The 21,120-nt window shown below is 42.0% G+C and overlaps 1 protein-coding gene across 2 annotated transcripts in view; it reads right to left on the minus strand.

The window, feature by feature from the left end:
- The window catches only part of SEMA6B (semaphorin 6B), a 237,993-nt gene that overhangs the window by 173,896 nt on the left and 42,977 nt on the right, over window positions 1-21,120 (minus strand). Inside the window, exon 2 of one of the 2 annotated variants that reach the window (XM_083179334.1) lies at window positions 14,519-14,614. The exons of the other annotated variant lie outside the window; for it this stretch is intronic. The gene's annotated coding sequence lies outside the window, so the exon portion shown is untranslated. The remainder of the gene's footprint in view (window positions 1-14,518; window positions 14,615-21,120) is intronic. 2 annotated transcript variants of the gene reach the window in all.

Raw genomic sequence — 21,120 nt, forward strand, 5'->3', positions numbered from 1 at the left:
GTATAGTACCTTTACTTAAGCCCAAGGACCTTATAGTGTACAATAGGAAGATTTTTAATTGTTAATTTTTTGATTTAACCCAGAAAGGAGACTATGTCCACATTTTCGTTTAAGCCGTGAGGGAATAAATCCAGAAAGTCTCTCTTTTAGCTAAGGTGAGATCTCTGTCACCGCCTCTAGGATTTATCAGGATTTGTTCTAATACGGTAAATGAGAAGTTGTGGATGTCTACTGTGGAGTGATGTTTTTCAACAAAATGTCTAGACAGACTATGGATAGGGAGTTTATGTTTGATATTGCGAATATGCTCTTGTATTCGGATCTTCAATTGGCGTTTCGTTTTACCAATATACGTTTTCCCACAGCCACATGAGATTTTGTAGACCACATAGGTGGAATTGCAAGTTGTGGTTGAGTTGGCGGTGTGTTCTCTTTTATCAATCAAACATTTGAATGCCTTTTTTTCAACGTACTTGCAACAGATGCATTTGTTGCAAGGATTGCATCTGTTGACTTTTACTAGAAAGGTTCCCTTCTCCTTGGTGCTGGAAGTGTCTCTTAATTTGCTCGGTGCAATGATGCTCTTTAAGTTGTTCGCTCTCCTAAAGACTATATTAGGTTTTGGAGGTAAATGTGGCCCCAAGATCTGATCTTTAAGTAATATGCCCCAATGTTTGGTTATGATTTTCTTAATGATATTACTGTCTTTAGAATATTGGGTGATGAAAGGTCTCTTGAATTGGACAGATGTCTCTTTAACGATGCCTTCTGTTTTCTTTAGTATTTCTTCTCTTCTTCTTGTTCCTGCTCGTAGGCGGGCATTTTCAGTTTTAGATGGATCATATCCCTTTTGTACGAATCGGCCCGATAGCATGCGTGATTGTTCATTGTAATCATCTGAATTGCTGCAATTACGTCTGATCCGATTAAATTGAGAGTACGGGACATCATCCTTCCACCTTGGATGGTGGCAGCTGCTGTACGGGATAAAACTGTTTGTGTCCACTTTTTTGAAGAAGGTTCTGGTATTTATTTGTTCTCCCACCGTACCTGTTAATTCCAAATCCAAGTATTGAATACTTTTTTCATCAGTTTGGTGGGTAAATTTCAAATTGAAATCATTACATTGTAGATGTTCCATAAAACTTTCAATGCTGGCAAGATCCCCACACCAGACAAAGATAAGGTCGTCTATATATCTTTGGTAGAGTTTTATATGATGTTTGAATGCCGAGCCATAGATGTATTTTTCCTCCCACACCCCCATCAGGAGGTTCGCATATGCGGGGGCAAATTTTGTCCCCATTGCAGTACCGGTTGTTTGTAAATGGTACTTTCCTTCAAATTCAAAAAAATTATGAGTGAGGATGTATTTTATACTCTCCAGTATAAAATAAATTTTGTCTGTAGAGTGGTCCTGATAGCCTGACATCACGGTTGAGACTGCCTCAATTTCTTTGGTGTGGGGTATTGAGGAGTAGAGTGCTTGCACATCTACTGTAAGCCACAAAAAGTTTTCTTCCCATGTAAAATCGATTATTTTGTTAAGGAGTGAAGTGGAATCTTTGAGGTGAGATTTGTTCCTTAAGACGTACGGTTGCAAAAGCAAGTCGATAAAGTGGGATAAATTGCTGCTTAGGGATTGAATTCCCACAACAATCGGGCGTCCTGGTGGTATCTCATTGTTCTTATGTATTTTCGGGATATGATAAAAAATCGGAACTAATGAATGTTTTACGAATAAGTAATCAAATTCTTCCTTACTGATAAGGGACTTCGTTTTTGCATTCATTAGTAGATTATATAAATCTTCCTGGAATTTCTCAGTAGGGTTTTCCGTGAGTTCCATATAAGTATAGCCATCATACAGAAGTTTGGTGGCTTCTTGAAGGTATGCAGATTTAGATTGGACAACTACCGCCCCTCCTTTGTCCGCGTTCCTGATAACCAGACTGTCGTCTTTTTTCAAAGTTCGTAGAGCTTTCTTCTCCTGAGGATTTAGATTCCCTCGATATTTGGGGTTGGAGGGTTTAATTCTCTTGAATTCGTCATTTACCAAACTGAAAAATATATCAAGATTACTGCCCTTTGATTCAATGGGATAGAATTTAGAATGATTAGAGACACGGGGTTTGATCTTCTCACTAGTTTCGACAGGGGGATTTTTTAAGAAATGTCTCTGCAGAGTCAGGTTCCTTACGTATTTGTTCAGGTCGATAAATAAATCAAATTTGTCTGTGTGTCTATCGGGGGCAAATTTAAGACCTTTATTCAATAGTGAGATCGTTGTTGGGGAAAAGGGCCTTCTCAGTGAGGTTAACAATCACGGTTTCTGGTGTCCTTGTATGTTTAGGGCTTTCCTTTTTGGGCTTTTTTCTACTACCTCTGCATCCTCTTCTCCGCCATTGAATCCCCGTTTTATTCCCTGAGGTGAATCCAATCGGTCGTATAGAATATCTTCTTTCTGTAGGAATGAATTCTTTCTCTCTCCTAAAAAATGAAGTTGTGGGGAAGATCTTTCTTGTGAGGGTGTTCTATATCTCCTCATGCCTTCTCTATTGGACGGTCTATTGTTTCGATGGTATCGATTATTATCATATTCATGGGGATTTCTGTTACGGAATGAGTTAAATCTTTGCCTAGGATAGTTATCCCGATGATATCTAACTGGGGATCGGTTTGTTCTTTCTTTATTGAATACTGGCTGCTGCCATCTCCGATATTCCTGATGTCTCTCAGAGTCATGCCGTTGATGTTGATACCTCCTGGAAGGTGGATTCTGGTAATATTGTCTACTTTCTTGTCCTCTATAGTTATCAGGATCTTTCCTCCAATTATTGGACCAGTTATGTACTTGTCCATTGACATAATCATTCTTGTCCCGAATGAATTTCTTTTGTTTTTGACGTATAATTTCATTTTCTAATTTGTCTAATTTTTGTTGAAGATCAGACAAATCTCTCGTGAATTCTTCACTACTCGAATATTTTTCAATTACTTTATCGATTTTATTGATCTCTATTTCAATTTTGGAGATGTCCTTTTTCCTTTCATTTATCAGGAGTACCATCAATTTGTTGGAACATTCTTCCAATATTTCATTCCATGATGTGATGAAGTTCACATTTCCATTCCCAAATGTCGGTACTTTATTAATCCTTAGGCCTCTTGGGATACGTTTGACCTCTAGGTATTTTTCTAACGTTATAACATCGTACCAGCTCTTTAACTCCTTCGTGGCCAGTTTCTCGATGTTATTAAGATGGCTAAAATAGTCTTCATCCTCCGATATGAATACTTGCTCATCCTCCAAAAATATATTTTTGGCTCTTGCCGATCTCTTAGACCTATCGTTAAATAATGGCATTGTTACCATACTGCAGCAAATAACAGGGTTGCTAACACACGGAAAGATTACAAGAAAAAAAAGTGTACCCCTTCAATGCGCTGTACTAGTAATTGAGTGGGCAGCAACTAAGTTATTCCTCCCTGTTAGCAGGGGAGGTAAGGTAAGAAGAATGGATAGCAGAAAACAAAGTGCGCCCCTAGAATGACTTCCACCACCAATAACCAATGTCAGGAACCGAGTTTACAATTTTTCATATCACTGATCAACAGTTTATTACAATATTTCATAAAATACAATGTAAAAATGCATTTTCATCTGTAAGTATTCAATAAATTCGGTTCTATATATGCAAGGAAACGGACCCAACGCGTTTCGTTGTAAAACGACTTCTTCAGGGGTAATATTCTAATGGGTGGAAAGGAGTCAAATTACTTTCTATACAAATAAGATAAAATCTATTGTCATAGAATGTACTATTATTGGGAATACATACCCAAATGCATAAAGAATACAAATAAAGATGAAGATAAATGCCTCATAAAATGGATCCTTTGTAGATCCTGGTACAAGGATGCAAGCCTGCATCTAAAAAATATATATACACATGTATAGGAGGAGAGCAAGATAATGATACAGAATGCGGAATTAACAGGAATTGAACACATACCAATTTCCATAGAAGTCCTTAAAAAAGGTATGGGTAAAAATCACCAAATTTTGAGGGAAATCAGGTATACACCTAAAATATCAATGAGTAATAACTTCAGAAATCTCATACTATGATGAAAATTATGACCATCACCGAGATATAAATAGTACAAACTCGTGAACGGTATATGTTTGTAAATAACAATGAACCCAATATATATGAAATAATGGTCCATCCTTAAACATTAGTATCAGATTTAAATATGCTTACTTCTGATACATTCATACAATATAACATATGAAGTTGAACAAAACTTCAAACAGATCCATTACAAAAGTGCAAATAAATATAAACAATATATAAATATATGAATATAAGTATACATGCCATAAGAGTATTTGAGAAAAGTATCAGCCCCCTACATACCTCAGGAATACGTCTTAGCAGGTTAAGGTTCCAGACCAAACTGCAGGTGAATCTAAGGTGTGAGGTCTGGCTATATATAGGGGAAGGTGGACGACGTCACTTCCTGTCTGATATCAGCCCCAATCAGGAATTGACGGGTCTAAAACACCTATTTAGTGCAATGTGGTGTGTAAATTAAGGCACTCAGCCTTCATATATGACTGCGATAAGACAATAAATTTAATAGCCGCACCGCTAGTAGTTATTAGTAGAGGGTTATAGCGTATATTCAATGCGTGCGTTCCACTGCGGGTCAAGGACGTCACTTCCGGCGGATAGTGTCACCGTCCTCCCTGGTGTCTATATGCGTTCCAACATGCGAATCACAAGACGTCACTTCCGGCGGTAAGATCGCCAACCTTCCTGATACCCGTGTCAGCTCATAATAGACGGGCCAGGGGACGTCATTTCCGGCAAAAAACGCTGTGTATGTATTGGAATATAACTAGAATATAAATACTGGTGGCTAAAATAATACTTGACAGGTGCCCCTTATACAAGTGTCGGGGTATGTGAGTGATCAACCTTAAATGTGTGCAATATAGTGTATAACGCATGTGAATACACTTCCGGTATGCGTTCCAATAGCGGTTCACGCTATTAACAGTATAGGTGACAGACTTATTAAATCGTGACATAAAGCGATACATTTAATGTGCACAAGGGTATTCGTAACCCTCATATTAAGTGTGAATAAAGTATATGAGTATAAAGTACAACATTTGTGAAACACACTAAGTGTGCATTGGTGCTATAATCTATGGATGGCATAGTATTATGTAGGGTGACAGTTACCAATATATATATATATATATATATATATATACAGGGCTATTTTTCAGCAGGCTCCAGCAGGAACTGAGGCCCTTATTCGAGTTCACTCTTTCTGACAAAATATTTCTTGGACAAAACCATGTGCACTGCAGGTGAGGCAGGTGTTACTTGTGCAGAGATAATTAGATCTGGTGGGGTTTTACACCTGCCTCACCTGCAGTAAGGCAATTCAAACAATGAAAACAGCCACTTTTAGCTGGAAGAGTTATTCACCTCACTGATGTTACCAGGGGATATGTCGGCATGCATGACCCAATCCCTGATATTACGGCCCCTAGTGTAACAAGGCATGATCTTAGTCTGATTGATCCCAATGTCGGGGTCAGTCTGGATAATGGGCTATAATTTCTTACATACACCTCCAATCTCTGCACTGGACATATTCAGAGCCGGCCCTAGCCTAAATGATGCCCTAGGCAAGATTTTGGTTGGTGCCCCCTAGCACCGCGATTAGTTCCGCCTCTGATCCTGCTCCCCATTCCCAGCACCATCAACCCTCATCATAGCAGTCATCATTTTGGTTCTCCTACCCGCAATATTTTAAATAGAAACAGTGCACACATTCGGTGCTCAGCCCAAACATGGGTGTGTTCTTGCTGGGAAGGGGCAAGGCCACACAATAGTACCCCCAATAGTACCCCCAATTCAAATTATGCCACACAGTAGTGCAACTTTATTCACATTATATCTTGCGAGGGTGTCCCTTATTCACGTTACATCACACAGTAGTACCACTTTACCTTATGTATATTACTCCTCACATTATACCCTTAGAAAAAATTCCTAAAAAAAATTGTATTTTAAGCACCTCCATGGCCACACTGCAACCCCACGCAGTGTGTGCTGGACAGAGGAGAAGAGCTGCAGCTGCTGCTGTCACTTAAGGGGAGGGGGCCCAGGGCCCCCACTGGGTCCTTCCATCAGACTTTGGCCTGGGTAATTTGTACCCCCTACCCCTTTCTCTCTGTACCCCTGATAATACCACACAGTAATGCCCCTTACACATGACACACATTATTAATGTCCTTATAACCATAATGCCCCTTACACATTAAGCCAACATTTATTAATGCCCTTCATACACATAATGCCCCTTACACATATGTTGCACATTATTAATGCCCTTATACACATGACACACATAATGCCCATTACACATATGTTGCACATTATTAATGCACTTATACACATGACACACATAATGCCTGTTACACATATGTCGCACATTATTAATGCATTTATACATGACACACTTACACATATGCCGAACACTATTGCACAACCAACCCATCTGCAGATAGCACTCGCACAGCCGCTAACACTGTGACCTCTGCCTCTGCTTGGATACAGATGTTTCCTCATACATTTTGACTTAATAAGCCATGCAGCTCCTGGCCAGTTCTGCTAACATTGTTTGCCTTTTTTGTTGAAAATTCATCTTATTTGCATTGTTATGACCAGAACACACAAGGAGCTTCCAATGATTAAAATTATATGCGGCATGCCTATATTTTGTGTGCGACTGCGGCTGTACCTGCATACGGAATGCTATGTTACAGTGATTTCCATGAATACACTATTTTATATGCAGATTCAGCCTCACTCACACACAGTATATAGGCATGCTGCATATCATTTTAATCAGCAGAAGCTGCTGATGCCCCTAGGCATTCCAAATTCCCTAGGCAATTGCCTAGTTTGCCTATGCCTAAGGACGGCTCTGGCCGTATTGAAGTGGTTAACCCACGGGAGTTTCTTAAACCCAGGCTCTTTGATTTTTTTAGTAAGCAATAAGTGTCTGTGAGTTGACAAAGCTCGTTTCTTGGCAGATGCCAACAAGTCGTCGGCATAGCCCCTCTCCCTAAATTTGATGGACATCAAATCAATCTTCTTAGTGGCTTCATGATCTGTACTACAGATCCGACGTGCCTTCAAAAATTGGGAATAGGGCAATCCATTTTTTAAGGGTCTAAGATGAAAGCTAGTGGAATGGAGAATTGTATTCCTGTCAGTATTTTTTTGAAACAGAGTGGTGTAAAATCTACCTTCACTCAAGGTGACAGCGACATCGACGTAATTTACAGTACACTCATCAATGCAAAAGGTGAGTTTGATGGGACTGCTGGATTTGTTATGACAATCGATGAATTTTACAAAAGACTCTCTGCCTTCCCCCCCCCCCCCCGACCAAAGCAGAAAAACTTTGGTCGATGTATCGAACAAAAAATGTCACCCTACCCACGGCCAATGGGTTGTGAAAGAAAATGTCCTGTTCGGTACGCATCATGTAGGCATTGGCGTACAATGGGGCCACATTGGACCCCATCGCACAGCCAGATACCTGTAGATAAAAACATTTGTCAAATATGAAATATTTAGACGTTAAAATCATAAGCGTCACATCAGGTCCCATATAAGAAGGATTAAATCAGAAACCACATCGATACCTCCTTCATTAGGAATAACAGTATACAAACTGCTAATATCAATGCTGCACAGCAAACAATCGGGAGGAATATCCTGCAAAGATGATAATTTGTTCAGAAATGCTGTCGTATCAATAAGGTGATGCACATGATCCACAATACATGGCTGAAGCAAGGTATCGATGTAAATGGCACAATTTTGAAACAGAGACCCATGCGCAGCGATAACCGGTCATCCAGGAGGACGCTCAAGGTTTTTGTGGACTTTTGGTAAGGAATAAATTAAAGGTACCACTGGATTCTCTGATACAAGAGCATCAGCTAAGTCCTGCTGTATCTGACCAGCATTAACCACTGCATTGAGTCTGTGTCAACAATTTCTTAAAGGCTATAGTAGGGTCACGATTCAACCTCTGATAAACAGAGGAATCAGACAATTGATGCATAATTTCATCCTTATAGTCACCAGCATCTTGAATAACAATAGCCCTGCCCTTGTCGGCGGGGTGAATTACCACATCATTATACATAGATAAAGCTTGTAATGCTATAAATTCTTTATTCGGTAAATTAGAATAATATTTAGAAGAAGAACTGGATACAACCTTACTTGGAACTTCAGAGTCCAACATGCGTGAAGACTTTTAATGGACATATTAGTCGACATAGGTTCGAATGTAGACCATTTTAATAATTTCCTCAACTGAGGAGGGATAACACTGTCAGGTCTTTTAGAAGGTGTCCGGATGAAATATTCATGTAAACGCAATTGTCGATTAAGACAGTATTTCTCGACTTCCCATTCAAAAGGTTTAAACTTACAAGTAGGGACGGAGGAGAGACCACGTCCCAGGACCTTGGTCTCATCAGGTGTCAGGATCCGGGAAGACAGATTAATTATCAGTTCCTGGGTAAAGGTGGTCTCCCTCGTCTGCCCCTTCTGCGACCTCGAACATTGCCTGCCTCTTTTCGTGTATCACCTGCGAAGTTGCCTCGTCGTGTGCGAGAGCGAGTCCCTAAAGGGACAGCAGGAATACCAATGGATTGCGGCATAGAAGAATCATTGTAGTCCGAGTCACTGGTGGAAGTAGCATATCGGGCATTGTAATTCTCGCAAACATTACGGCGAGTACGTGTAGCAGACCGCTGGAACGATGATCTGGTAGGTTCACTCTTGCCCCCACTGATCCACAAATAAACTTGGTTGCGTTTATAATCCATCTGTACCTTGGATAGTTTCTGTTTTTTGAACGCTATCAGCTCTTGTCGGTATCTGGAAATTTGTTTAGTCAGCCGGACCACCCAATCAGTGGTGTCATCTTGTAAGAATGTTGCTTTGCGCTCTGCTTCCAATGTTGCTTTCTTGTCACGGACGATTCCCTGGTGGCCTCCTCAGTGACAAGCAACATTAAGTCGTAACTGCACTTATTTAATATTGCAATCCATCTCTTACAGAAGCTGGTGTTAAAGTGACCAATAGTGGGACAGTTTTTTACACGGAACCCTCGAGGTATCATTTTTTGCTTGTAATAATCGCTGAGCGTAACTGCATGAAGATGGAAGTCGACCTCACACTGTTTTAATCGTAGCCAATCGCGATATAGGACATCAAGAGGTTTAGGTTCATCACAAAGTGCTTCCTTCATCAATATGCTTTCAGCATCGGTGTCGGAAAACGAAAGGGCCAGGTCTTGCATAGCCTGTGCCAAGTTGACATTGTCCACATTATAATTGTCCGATACATCGATGCCCTCCACCATCATGAACAAAATGTATAGATCATGAAGTACTTCAATGCAAAGATATGATGGTGTTATATAGTATAGTTCAACGGGTGCTGGTACCCCAGATGTAACGTTTAACTTACGTAACACCACAATGTACAGTCCAGAGGGGTAGCACTCCAGTACAAACGTGGGATGCAGGGTGCCTTCCTAGTGGATCTCCCCAAACAGAAGATCCATAGCATAGACTTTTATGGCGGCACTCCCAAATAAAGAAGCAGGAAAACGTGAATACTACAATGTTTCAATGTTTTTATTCACACATCGTCTTCAGGCATATAACAAAACATACAAGGAGAAAGCTCACCTTTATACCCCCACCATGAAGCACGTGCGTACAGGTAGCCAGGTATATATATACGAGGGTTGTGACATCGTCTCTTTTCTCCACTAAGGTGATGCTCGCTCCAAAGTGCACTGATCAGACATTGTTGTTGGGTCCGCGGACCCCAATGTCTGTTCCAATAGGGTACTGAGGTTGAGCGCATTGTTGTGGAGCGATGTCGCACCTAATGTTCCTGTTCCTGACTGTGAGATATCTGCTTAAAATCATGTTTTATCATTTTTTCTTATGGTTATACTAATACACATTTTCCTTGTTCTTCTCTTCCCCTGCCCGTTTTGTCAGTTAAAGTTAAATAGTTAGTAAGGCGCATATTTGTATGTTCATTTTGTTCGCATAAATTGAGACGTTTTTATTATAAATGCTGTCCGTTAGGGCTACGAAAATTCCCCTTTTTTTAGACATAGCAATTAGGTTTGTTATAATGCAATTAAATTGTACTTATATGCTTGCACTTTATGGCGGATGCTGTCGCTGTAGTCCGGTTCCACGGGCCGGTGTTAGCACCCAGACATTTGTGCAAAAAAATCTTTTTAATATGTATACGTTTTTATATCCATATATGTATTTTATCAAATTCTCTCTCTATGCTGCTATATAAGTTTATGTATTATATATATATATATTTTTCATCAAGAATGTATTGTGAATTAAAATTTTGTATTATAGATATGTAGATGTTATATTATTTGTACTAATAGATATCCCCCCATGTGGATGCTAGCCAAATGACTAGGAAAGAAATGCTGATTGTAATAGGTACCAGCTGAGCTGGTGTAGATATAAAGCACACTGGAACCAGACTTACCACACCTCCTGACGAAGTCCATCATGTGACGAAACGCGTTGAGGCTGGGCTGTCTCCTTACAACTTGTGTTGTTCCTGGTCCGAGCAAGTGAAGCACCAACGGCGGGGAACTACGTCCTGGCTTCCCCCGACTGAAGGCTGCATCCAAGGACTCTAATTACCGGGCAAGCTGATTGCTGCTACCTTATATGTATGTGAGCTTTTATTTCATGAGTAAATTACTTTTTACCATCATCTGACTCGCTTGCGCTATTCTCTCTTACTTCTATATATATATATATATATATATATATATATATATATATATATATATATATATATATATGTATTATTTTATGCCGGCACTCCAATAACATAAGTCAACTCGCCTGGTGCACTCTAGTATCCACAATACAAGTCGCCTGGTGCACTCTAGTATCCACAATACAAGTCCAATACAAGTCCAATGAAAGAGGCACTCAGACTTTTTTGCATAGTATCATGATACTATGCCCAATACAGCGTGATTTTACTTGCAAAAAAAGTCTGAGTGCCTCTTTCATTGGACTATATATATATATATATATATATATATATATATATATATATATATATATATATATATATAGCATTTTCATAAAGAAGTAGGCACTCACCAGCACTGAGAATTGTGCAAAACGCAGATAAAGTTTTATTTCATTTCATCATCAGGTCATCAATAATGGTCCATTATTATAGACCAGTGGTGGCCAACCTGTGGCTCTTGAGCCTCATGCGGCTCTCCCCCTTGTAAAGTGAGGCTCCTGCTCCCACTGCTGCCTACCGCCCACCGTTTGTCCCAGTCCCCCCTGCTGCCGGTTCCCTGAATCCCTTCTCCTTCTGAGGGGAGGAGAACGTGCATCGCGCATCTCTCCTACCCCTTACTGTGCATCCTTGTGACTGGGCCGTCCGCCTATCAGAGCTCGTGGGCCAGCAGCCAATCAGGAGCCAGCCAGCGAGCTTTGATTGGTGGGCGGCCCAGTCACAGGGAAGTGAGGGGGAAGGAGACGCGCGGTGTGCTGTGCTCTCCTCCCATCGGTGACATGACAGGAGGACTGCAGGGGGACACCAGACTGTCCTCTCCCCGCCTGGCAGCAGCAGCAACAACGGTGAGTGCTGCTGCTGGGAAATTTGCACTGTGGGGGCATAGCAGTTTGTGGCACTGTGGGGGCATAACCGGCACCGTGTGGTGCATACCTGGCACCGTGGGGGGCATATGTGTATCTGGCACTATTGGGGGCATATGTGTATCTGGCACTGCACTATTGGAGGCATATTTGTATCACACCCACCCAAGGGGTCAAAATAGACTACGCCCCTTTTTTTGGCGCATGCGCCTTCAGGGTGCGCATGATGTCGGCTCTTTAGCTTGACTACCGATATTTTTCGGCTCTTTACCTCTGACCGGTTGGCCACCCCTGTTATAGACCATTATTGATGACCTGATGATGAAATGAAATAAAACTTTATCTGCGTTTTGCACAATTCTCAGTGCTGGTGAGTGCCTACTTCTTTATGAAAATGCTATGATTGGGATGGAAATCCTCTAAAGTGGAGCACCACCCTGTTTCTCCTTACTGGACTGAGTGCGGTTCCCTTACAAGTGTGTGTATATATATATATATATATATATATAATGTGAAAAAGTATACACAAGTTATTCATATTTTGTTGGTCTGTATGTGGACATAGGTCGATATAAAACCCGTATGAGTGTACCACATCCCCTCGCATGGCTCGCTGCGCTCGCCATGCTTCGGGCAAGGTGCCTCGCTATGCTCGGCACACTATTTTATTCTCCCTCCATGCCCTAATGGATGGTAGGGCATGAAATTCCGCCTGTCGCACATGTTGGTGCGACATGGACAGTCAAACGTAGTACCGTGTCCCCACGCATAGCTCGCTGCGCTCGGCACACTATTATATTCCCCCTCAATGTCCACTGGGATGGTAAAGTATGAACAAGTAAAATGTCGGTATTTTGACCGTGTCTGTATTTTAAATGTCTGTATTTTGACCTTGCCGGTATTTTGACCATCGGTCAATGGTTGTCGGTAAGCCAGAGCGGCATTGCACAAAAAGCAGAAACATACGGATCTCCCTCTTTTATCTATACTTCCATCTTCGAATTCACCATAAATTAGTGTATTTATCTGCTATCAGTCCGCTGAGGGACTGATAGCAGATAAATAGTGCTAATAAAAGGCAGTACAGTCAAACTTCACTGGGTTGCCAGAATTGTATCTGCTCTTTGAAGCTGAAAAGTGAAAGGCACTGCCATTACCTAGGAGGGTGACCTCTAGGGAATACTGGGTACAGTACTAAGCCAGAGCAGCATTGCACAAAAAGCAGAAACAAATGGATCTCCCTGTTTTATCCATACTTCCATCTTCGAATTCACCATAAATTAGTCTATTTATCTGCTATCAGTCCGCTGAGGGAATAATGCTTTACACTGTATTTCTCCATTATTGAAGTTATTTGAATTTTCTCCCCACTAGTACTCAGAGGGTAAAGGAGATTTTGATCCCCTAATTTTTGTCTGATTACTCAGAGCTTGTGTTTGTTATAAAGTATTTGTTATTTGCCTCAAATTATCTTACACTTAAGTCGTATTAAAAGTTATATTTTAAATTAACAATATTACAATTATACCCCTTTCACACTGCAGCTATAACACGTTAAATTGCAGATTTTTAACCGTTTCAAAACGGTTATAGATGCAGTGTGAAAGTGGTAGTTTTAAATTACCGGTTCAAGTGAACTTGTAATTCAAAACAGTTAAAAAGAAGTCCTACACGGTTCAGACCCGTTATTCCTGCAGTGTGAACGGGTCTGAACCGGTATTTTGGACCCTACACTGGACTCCCCTGGTACCTGGCCAGTCGGATCTCGCCCCCCCTCCCCCCCTCGAACCTTGCAAGCAGGGTCCCCCATCCCTTGGAACCAGGCAAGCGGGGTCTCCACCCGCCCCCCTTCCCCTGGAAACGAAGGGTCTCCGTCTCCCACACCCTCCCCAGGTACCTGGCAAGCATTGTCCATTGCTGCGGAGGCAGCGTGGTATGTAATGCTGGGGAGGCAGCGGGTCCCTTGATTGGGCTGTGTGCGGACCCTGCTGCTGCAGACAAACACGCGAGAGCGGGTGCTCCGGGTGACCCGGTGAGCCACTGCTCCTGCTGTGATTCCACCATGTGCTGCTGCCGGTACCGGGGATGCTGCTGCAGGCGGGTGAGCGGGGCTGCTGCCCAGGGAAGGGGAAGGAGGTAGGTGCTGGCTGTGTGCTGCAGTATGGGGTAGGGGGGGGGCTGCCACCCCCCGGGTCAACCCGCTTTGCCTACTGCCGATGTTGTAGCTCCAATGCTGGCAGTGTGCGCTGGCAAGTACCAGGGGAGGGGGGTGGGGGGGGGTGAGCACAGGCCAGGTACCAGGGGAGGGGGGGTATAATGTGAAAGGTACAAAAACGGTAATTAACCAGTAATATACCATTTACAACATGCAATGTGAAAGGGGTTAAACTTGCTCTGACCCGGTTAAAGAAACGTTTAAAAAACTCGGTCAGAGCAGGTTTTGCAGTGTGAAAGCAGCATAAGAGTGCCCAAGCAAGGATTTCTATCTTCTACACACTTTATTTGCTTATAGGACAAAAACTAAGGTAATTTTCAGGATCTACGACCACAAAATACCCCAACTAGTGCCTATAACCAAAAGTTGTGTTCCCCAGCTTAATGTATGTGGACAACATATCCAAAAATATTGATAGGTCAGGCATGCTGGTTCATCCAGCATTTCCATTCAATTCATTTTTTTAAAAAGTAGAAAGTGATCAACCAATGAGCTCTTACCTTGTTTTTTCATATAAAAGAAACAAAGAAATGTCTCCTCCCCAGTTGAGGAATGCAGATATCGGGTGCCATACACTGTGAGATTTCTCACAGTGGCTAGAAACGCAGAAAAAATGGTCTGTTTAGTGGACGGATTACAAAAGCATCAAGGGTACATCAATGCATCTGAGCTCAGAGACACACAGGTGCAGGCATAGGAGGGCATAGTCAGATATAGACACTGCACCTGCATATAAGAATGCAACAATTGTTATTACAGAGTACACGGAAGCTAAAAGCAGACATCTCAGAGCTTGCGCATGCAGTTGCTTGGATGTACAAAAGTGGACTTTGTAGCCAGATTTGTATAATTCATAGAGGGGCGTCCACTAACAGATGCTGTATGTTTCTGTGTGCTACTAAAAACCAGGTTCTGACACTCAAAATCAAAACCCCAATGTGATAGTTGATAAATTGATATGCCATGTGTCAGTAATCAACTTTTTCCATGTATTGAAAATTATTTTACACTGACTTATATTCTCTAATACTATTGCATCTGTTGATCTATGTATGATGTGTAAAAAGGGTGTAAAATTTCCCCATGCTCTGAATACAAAGTTGCATATCAGAGACCTGCTGGCAATATACGCAGAGTTTTTCATGGAAGTTATTTTTTTCTTTAGATGGAAGTGAATATTTTCTTTTCATTATTTTTTTTTCTCTCAAGATGAAGTGAGCATTAGAGATTAACCTTCACCAATTTACAAATTTGCACTGGCACAGTAACAGAAATGTATAAAGAAAATGTAAACAGAGATAAATTGAGGATGAAATGTGGAAGTGCATTTGGAAATAGCAGACAACGTTCCTTAAATGCAGACAAAACAGCAGCCACAGCAACATTCAAAGCACTAGAAATAGAGTAACCATAACAACAAAATAGCAAAAAGAAGTATATTTTACAAATAAAAACAGAAAACAATTATATCAGTAAACAGAAGTATTACATAGTTACATAGGGCCTTATTCTAGTTCACTCTTTCTGACAAAATCCTTCTTAGATGGACAAAACCATGTGCGCTGCAGGGGGGCAGATGTTACTTTTGCAGAGAGAATTAGATTTGGGTGAGGTTTTAATTCAAAGTGAGATCTGTATTGCAGGGTAAAAATAAAGCAGCCAAACCTGGATGGCAAAAACTGTCGCTCTTCCGGAACGAATGTCCCCATGCAGGTATTTGCTGGCCCCCTACCGCCCCCCTCAAACCTCTTGAATGCCTAAATTTTAATGCTAAATGTCAAAGGATTGAACTCCCCCAATAAGCATAGATTAGCCCTTTCATATTTTCACAAGCAAAGAGCAGAAGTGGTCGCGCTCCAGGAGACGCACTTTGCCTCCTCCAACCCCCAACCTTTAGGGACTCAAACTACCCTGTAGCTTTCTATGCCAACGGCCCGGCTAAACGGAATGGCGTAGCGGTTCTGTTTAGCAAACACACCTCATTTGTCCTCAAAACCCAGATATCAGATAAGAACGGCAGGTACTTATTGTTGACAGGCCTCCTAGAAGACAGGCTGACTACTATCGTCTGCATTTACGCTCCCAACTCTAACCAGATCCCTTTCCTGCGCAAATTGCTCTCCCTTGTCAAGAACTCTGCCACGGGCTCCCTGTTATTGTTAGGCGATTTTAATTTGACCCTAGACCCCCTGCTGGACAGGTCCCGACGCCCCCCTGGCTGCCAGTCCTCCTCCACTAATGCGTCCCTAGCATTTCGCAACCTCCTGCTAGAATTTGACCTATATGACATATTGCTACCCCACGGGACGTGAATATACGTTTTACTCTCCCGTACATAACACGTACTCCAGGATCAATTTTATCCTATGTGATAAATGGGCCCTACAGCATACCACGAGCGTTGATGTCCTTCCAATCACCTGGTCCGACCACGCCCCCGTGGTGTGGCAATATGTTTACAACTGTCCAAAATCCCCCCCAGACCATGGCGCCTTTTCCCACACCTGCTAACAGACCCCACTGCCAAAGACACCGTCCTACAGTCGATCAACTCTTACATGTCCACAAGACACCTCTGTGACCACTCACTGGTGCGCTTTTAAAGCCATACAGGCGGGAGCTAACCTAAAGAGGAGAGCCATTGCAACCCAGAAGACTTTGGAGTCCAAGTTGTCCGCCCTGGACTCCCAAAATAAAACAGCCCCGTCCAACCTTCTGAAGAAAGAACTGGCCGATGTGCGTGGCCAACTTCAAAAACTTCTCTTGGCACATACCCAGGCTGCCCTGAATAGATTACGTCACAAGTTTTACCTCTCTAGTAATAGGTCAGGCAGAATGCTTGCCCGTAAATTATGCGTCCAACAAGCCAGGAATAGAATTAAATGCATCAGCTCCCCCAACAAAGAGAAGTTTAGCAACCCCAAAGACATAGCTAACCAATTCGCAGACTATTACTCCAAATTATATAACCTATCCTCAGACCCCTCCACACCTCAGCCCTCCAGTGACACCATCTCCGATTTTTTACATGGCTTGCAATTCCCTCTTACCCCGGAACAATTGGACTCCCTGAATGCCCCTTGGACGCAGTCTGAGGTCCAGGCGGCCATTAAATCCAATAAAGCACCTGGACCCAATGGGTTTATTACAGACTTCTATATCACCTTTAAAGACCTCCTGTCCCCTTACCTGACAAACCTTTTAATGAACTGTCCTCCACAGGAGGGGGCTGCGGTGCTGGGGGGAAGGATGGTTAGAGGGTTGGAGGAGATTTTAAACTAGGCGATGGGGGGGTGGGGGCAGCAAGAAATTATGGGACCATCAGGGAGAGAAGCTGGACTGGGATCAGGAATCATATGGGGGAAGGAGATGGGGGGGGGGCGGAGACATAGACAAAGTCCTGGGACATAACAAGGGTATAATCGGGGGTAACTCTCAGGGTGCATCAGGAATATCATGTAATAAAATGTTATGTTGTAACAGTCACGTTACCCCATTACAGTTCTTAGGTACAGATGATCTTAGTATACGGGAAGGAGGGAATGACAGAGGAAGAATTCCCAGAACTATGGAGAGGGCAGGCAGTGTGCATGTTGGGGAGGCCTGTAGAGAGTCTATTGAAGGGGAGAGGGGAAAGAGGAAGCTAGTAAAGAATTCAAATGGGTCCTGGGGTGAAACTAATCACAATATTAGAGCCATATCTAAAAATAAACATAAATTAAAATGCTTACTGGCTAATGCAAGAAGCTTAGTGAGTAAAATCGGGGAGCTTGAAACGGTGATCAGTAGGGATGACTACGACATCATTGGTATTACAGAAACATGGTGTAATGAGTCGCATGACTGGGCATTAAACATGGAGGGATATACACTCTACAGGAAAGACAGGGAAAATAGAAGGGGCGGGGGTGTGTGCCTATATGTAAATAATAACTTAACATCATGTGAGAAAAATATGAGAACAGACCTGGAAGACGACAACTTGGAGACAGTGTGGGCAGAGATAACCGACAATAATAAGAAACCAAAAAACAAATTTATAATAGGGGTATGCTATAGACCACCAAATATAAATGAAAGGGAAGAGTCTCTTCTTTTAAACCAAATCAAACAAGCACCAAATCAGGGTCAGGTATTAATTATGGGGGATTTTAATTTACCCGACATTGATTGGGAAAACGAAACAGGTAAATCAGCAAGAAGCAGTGGGTTCTTAAGCTTACTTAAAGACCAGTTTATTACACAAACGGTAGAAACTCCAACTCGTGATGAGGCGCTCTTGGACTTAGTATTAACAAATAACACAGACTTAGTTTCAAACACAAAAGTAATTGAACAATTAGGGAATAGTGATCACAATATGGTTTCACTGGAAATCAACTTCAGTAAATTACATCAAAAAGGATCTGCAAAAATACTAAACTTCAGAAAAGCGAACTTTGAATTATTCAGGGAAGCCCTAACAGGAATTGGGTGGGAAACGGTTATGGAGGGAAAAAATGCAGAGGAAATGTGGGATACTCTAAAAAAGGTGCTTGATTCACTAACCATTGAATACATTCCTAAAGTAACTAAAGGTAAATTCAACAAAAAAAAGCCACCATGGTTGGACAAAGAAGTAAGGTCAGCTATCAACAATAAAACCAGAGCCTTTAAATTCTATAAAAATAACTTGAATGAGGAGGCGTTCGCAAAATACAAAGAACGGGGAGAGGGGGCAGCCCTTAAACAAAGGGCCCATTTTGTTTAACATTTTTATTAACGATATTGGGATAGGGTTACTCAGCAATGTATCCATCTTTGCGGACGATACAAAACTTAGCAAAGTCATCAAATCACCAGAAGATGTCACCATGCTTCAAAATGATCTTGCAATTCTAGATGAGTGGGCAAAAAAATGGAAGATGAGGTTCAATGTAGATAAATGTAAGGTTATGCACCTTGGGAGACACAACCAGTGTGCAAGTTACAACCTTAGCGGAGAGGAACTGGGTAATTCCATACTTGAAAAGGATCTAGGAGTCCAAATAGACAGCAATCTAGGATGTAGTGCCCATTGTAATGTAGCTACAAAAAAGGCCAACAAAATTCTGGCATGTATTAAGAGGGGAATGGAAACTAGGGACTCAAGGGTAATTATGCCACTATATAAAGCATTGGTGAGACCTCACCTAGAGTACGGAGTACAGTTCTGGGCCCCACACTATAAAAAGGACATCATAGAATTAGAAAAAGTCCAAAGGCGAGCAACAAAGCTTATTAGGGGAATGGAGAATTTAAGCTACGGGGAGAGATTAAGCAATTTGGGACTATTTACATTAGAAAAGAGACGTTTAAGGGGGGACATTCTCAACATGTACAAGTATATCAAGGGCCAATATAAGGAACTGTCACACACCCTCTTTTCTACTAGAAAGGAATCTAGGACGCGAGGGCATGAGTATAGATTAGAAGAAAAAAGATTTCATTCAGCTAGTAGAAAGAATTTCTTTACGGTCAGAACAGTCAAACTCTGGAACTCTCTTCCCAGAGAGGTGGTAACGGCTGGCTCATTAAATGCGTTCAAGGCAAAGTTGGACAAACATTTACTGGAGAAAAACATCCATGGGTACAAATAAGAAATATAATTTGTCTGTAAAATACCAGAACCTACCAAATCAGCAATGGATATCTATACCAGGTTGAACTAGATGGACGCAAGTCTTTTTTTCAGCCTTACCTACTATGTAACTATGTAACTATGTAGGTCATGCTGCTCCAGAGCTATTGGAAGCACGTATAGTAACTATCTCAAAACCAGGTAAAAATCCGGCCTTTTGCCAGAATTATCGACCCATTGCACTGTTAAACACCGATATTAAGTAATTTGCCAAACTGATGGCGCTCCGCATCAACCAGTTTCTGCCCCTGCTGGTGCACCCGGTCCAGACAGGGTTCGTCCCTGGACGGCAAGCCTCAGACAACACCAGAAGAGTGTTTGACCTGGTTGACTCTCTTTCGGCTGGACAGGACCTCCTCCTGTTATCCTTAGACGCTGAAAAAGCTTTTGATAGATTAAATTTGAAATATATGGAGGAGGTGTTGTCACGCTTTGGCTTCAGGGATCGGATTCTCACATCGATCCTGTTGTTGTATGGTTCCCCGTCGGCCCGGGTGTTCACCAAAGGTTTTATATCCGATCCGTTTAAAATTTCTAACTGCACCAGACAGGGCTGCCCCCTCTCCCCGTTAATCTTTGTCCTTTCCATAGAACCTTTAGCAATCTCCATTCGACATGACCCAAACATCCCAGGTCTGCACATGGGCCCTGTCAACCACAAACTCAGCCTATTCACGGATGACGTACTCCTTTTCGTGACCAACCCTATTACCACCCTTCCATTTCTCCACTTAACATTGTCTTCCTATAGTGCTGCTTCCTACTACAAGCTTAACACCACTAAAACTCCCTCCTCCCTCCTGTTCTCACAGCACTCTTCTTGTATTTCAACTACAGCTCTCTTACTCATCTACAATCTATACCTGCATCTTTTCTCATTCACTTCCTTATATCTCAGCTGTATTGTGTACTAAGAATTGTGCTTTAATTGTGTTATGACTAGTTCTGTGTACCCTGTACTGTTCTTTTGTGTTCTATATGTACAGTACTGGCTGGTGCAATCACCATGTGGCGCCGCTGATTGGCTGCCTGGGTGCTGCACAGCTCAGTAATGATATGTTCCCCATGTCTGTGTCCCTCATTAGAGTACATCTAGTATATATATATCAGTACTGTTAATGGCTACCTAGCTGGCTGTGCAATCACCATGTGGCGCAGCTGAATGGCTGCCTGGGTACTGCACAGCTCGGTAAATATGTTCCCCATGTCCGTGTCCCTTATTAGAATGCGTCTTGTGCATATCTGTATGTGTGATGTACATCTGTACTGCCATTGTTGCCTGTTCCTTTTACTGATAACCCTTTGTATTGCAGTATGTGCATTGTTATTTTTAATGTCTGTAAAGCGCCTTGAGTCCTGTTGGAGAAAGTGCGCTATATAAATAAAACTTACTTACTTACTAAAACTGACGCCCTCCCGATAAATCTCGCCAACTCACTGCCC

Source organism: Crinia signifera, chromosome 1 (assembly GCF_055691185.1).
Source record: "Crinia signifera chromosome 1, ASM5569118v1, whole genome shotgun sequence".
In the NCBI taxonomy this organism is placed as follows: Eukaryota; Metazoa; Chordata; class Amphibia; order Anura; family Myobatrachidae; genus Crinia; species Crinia signifera.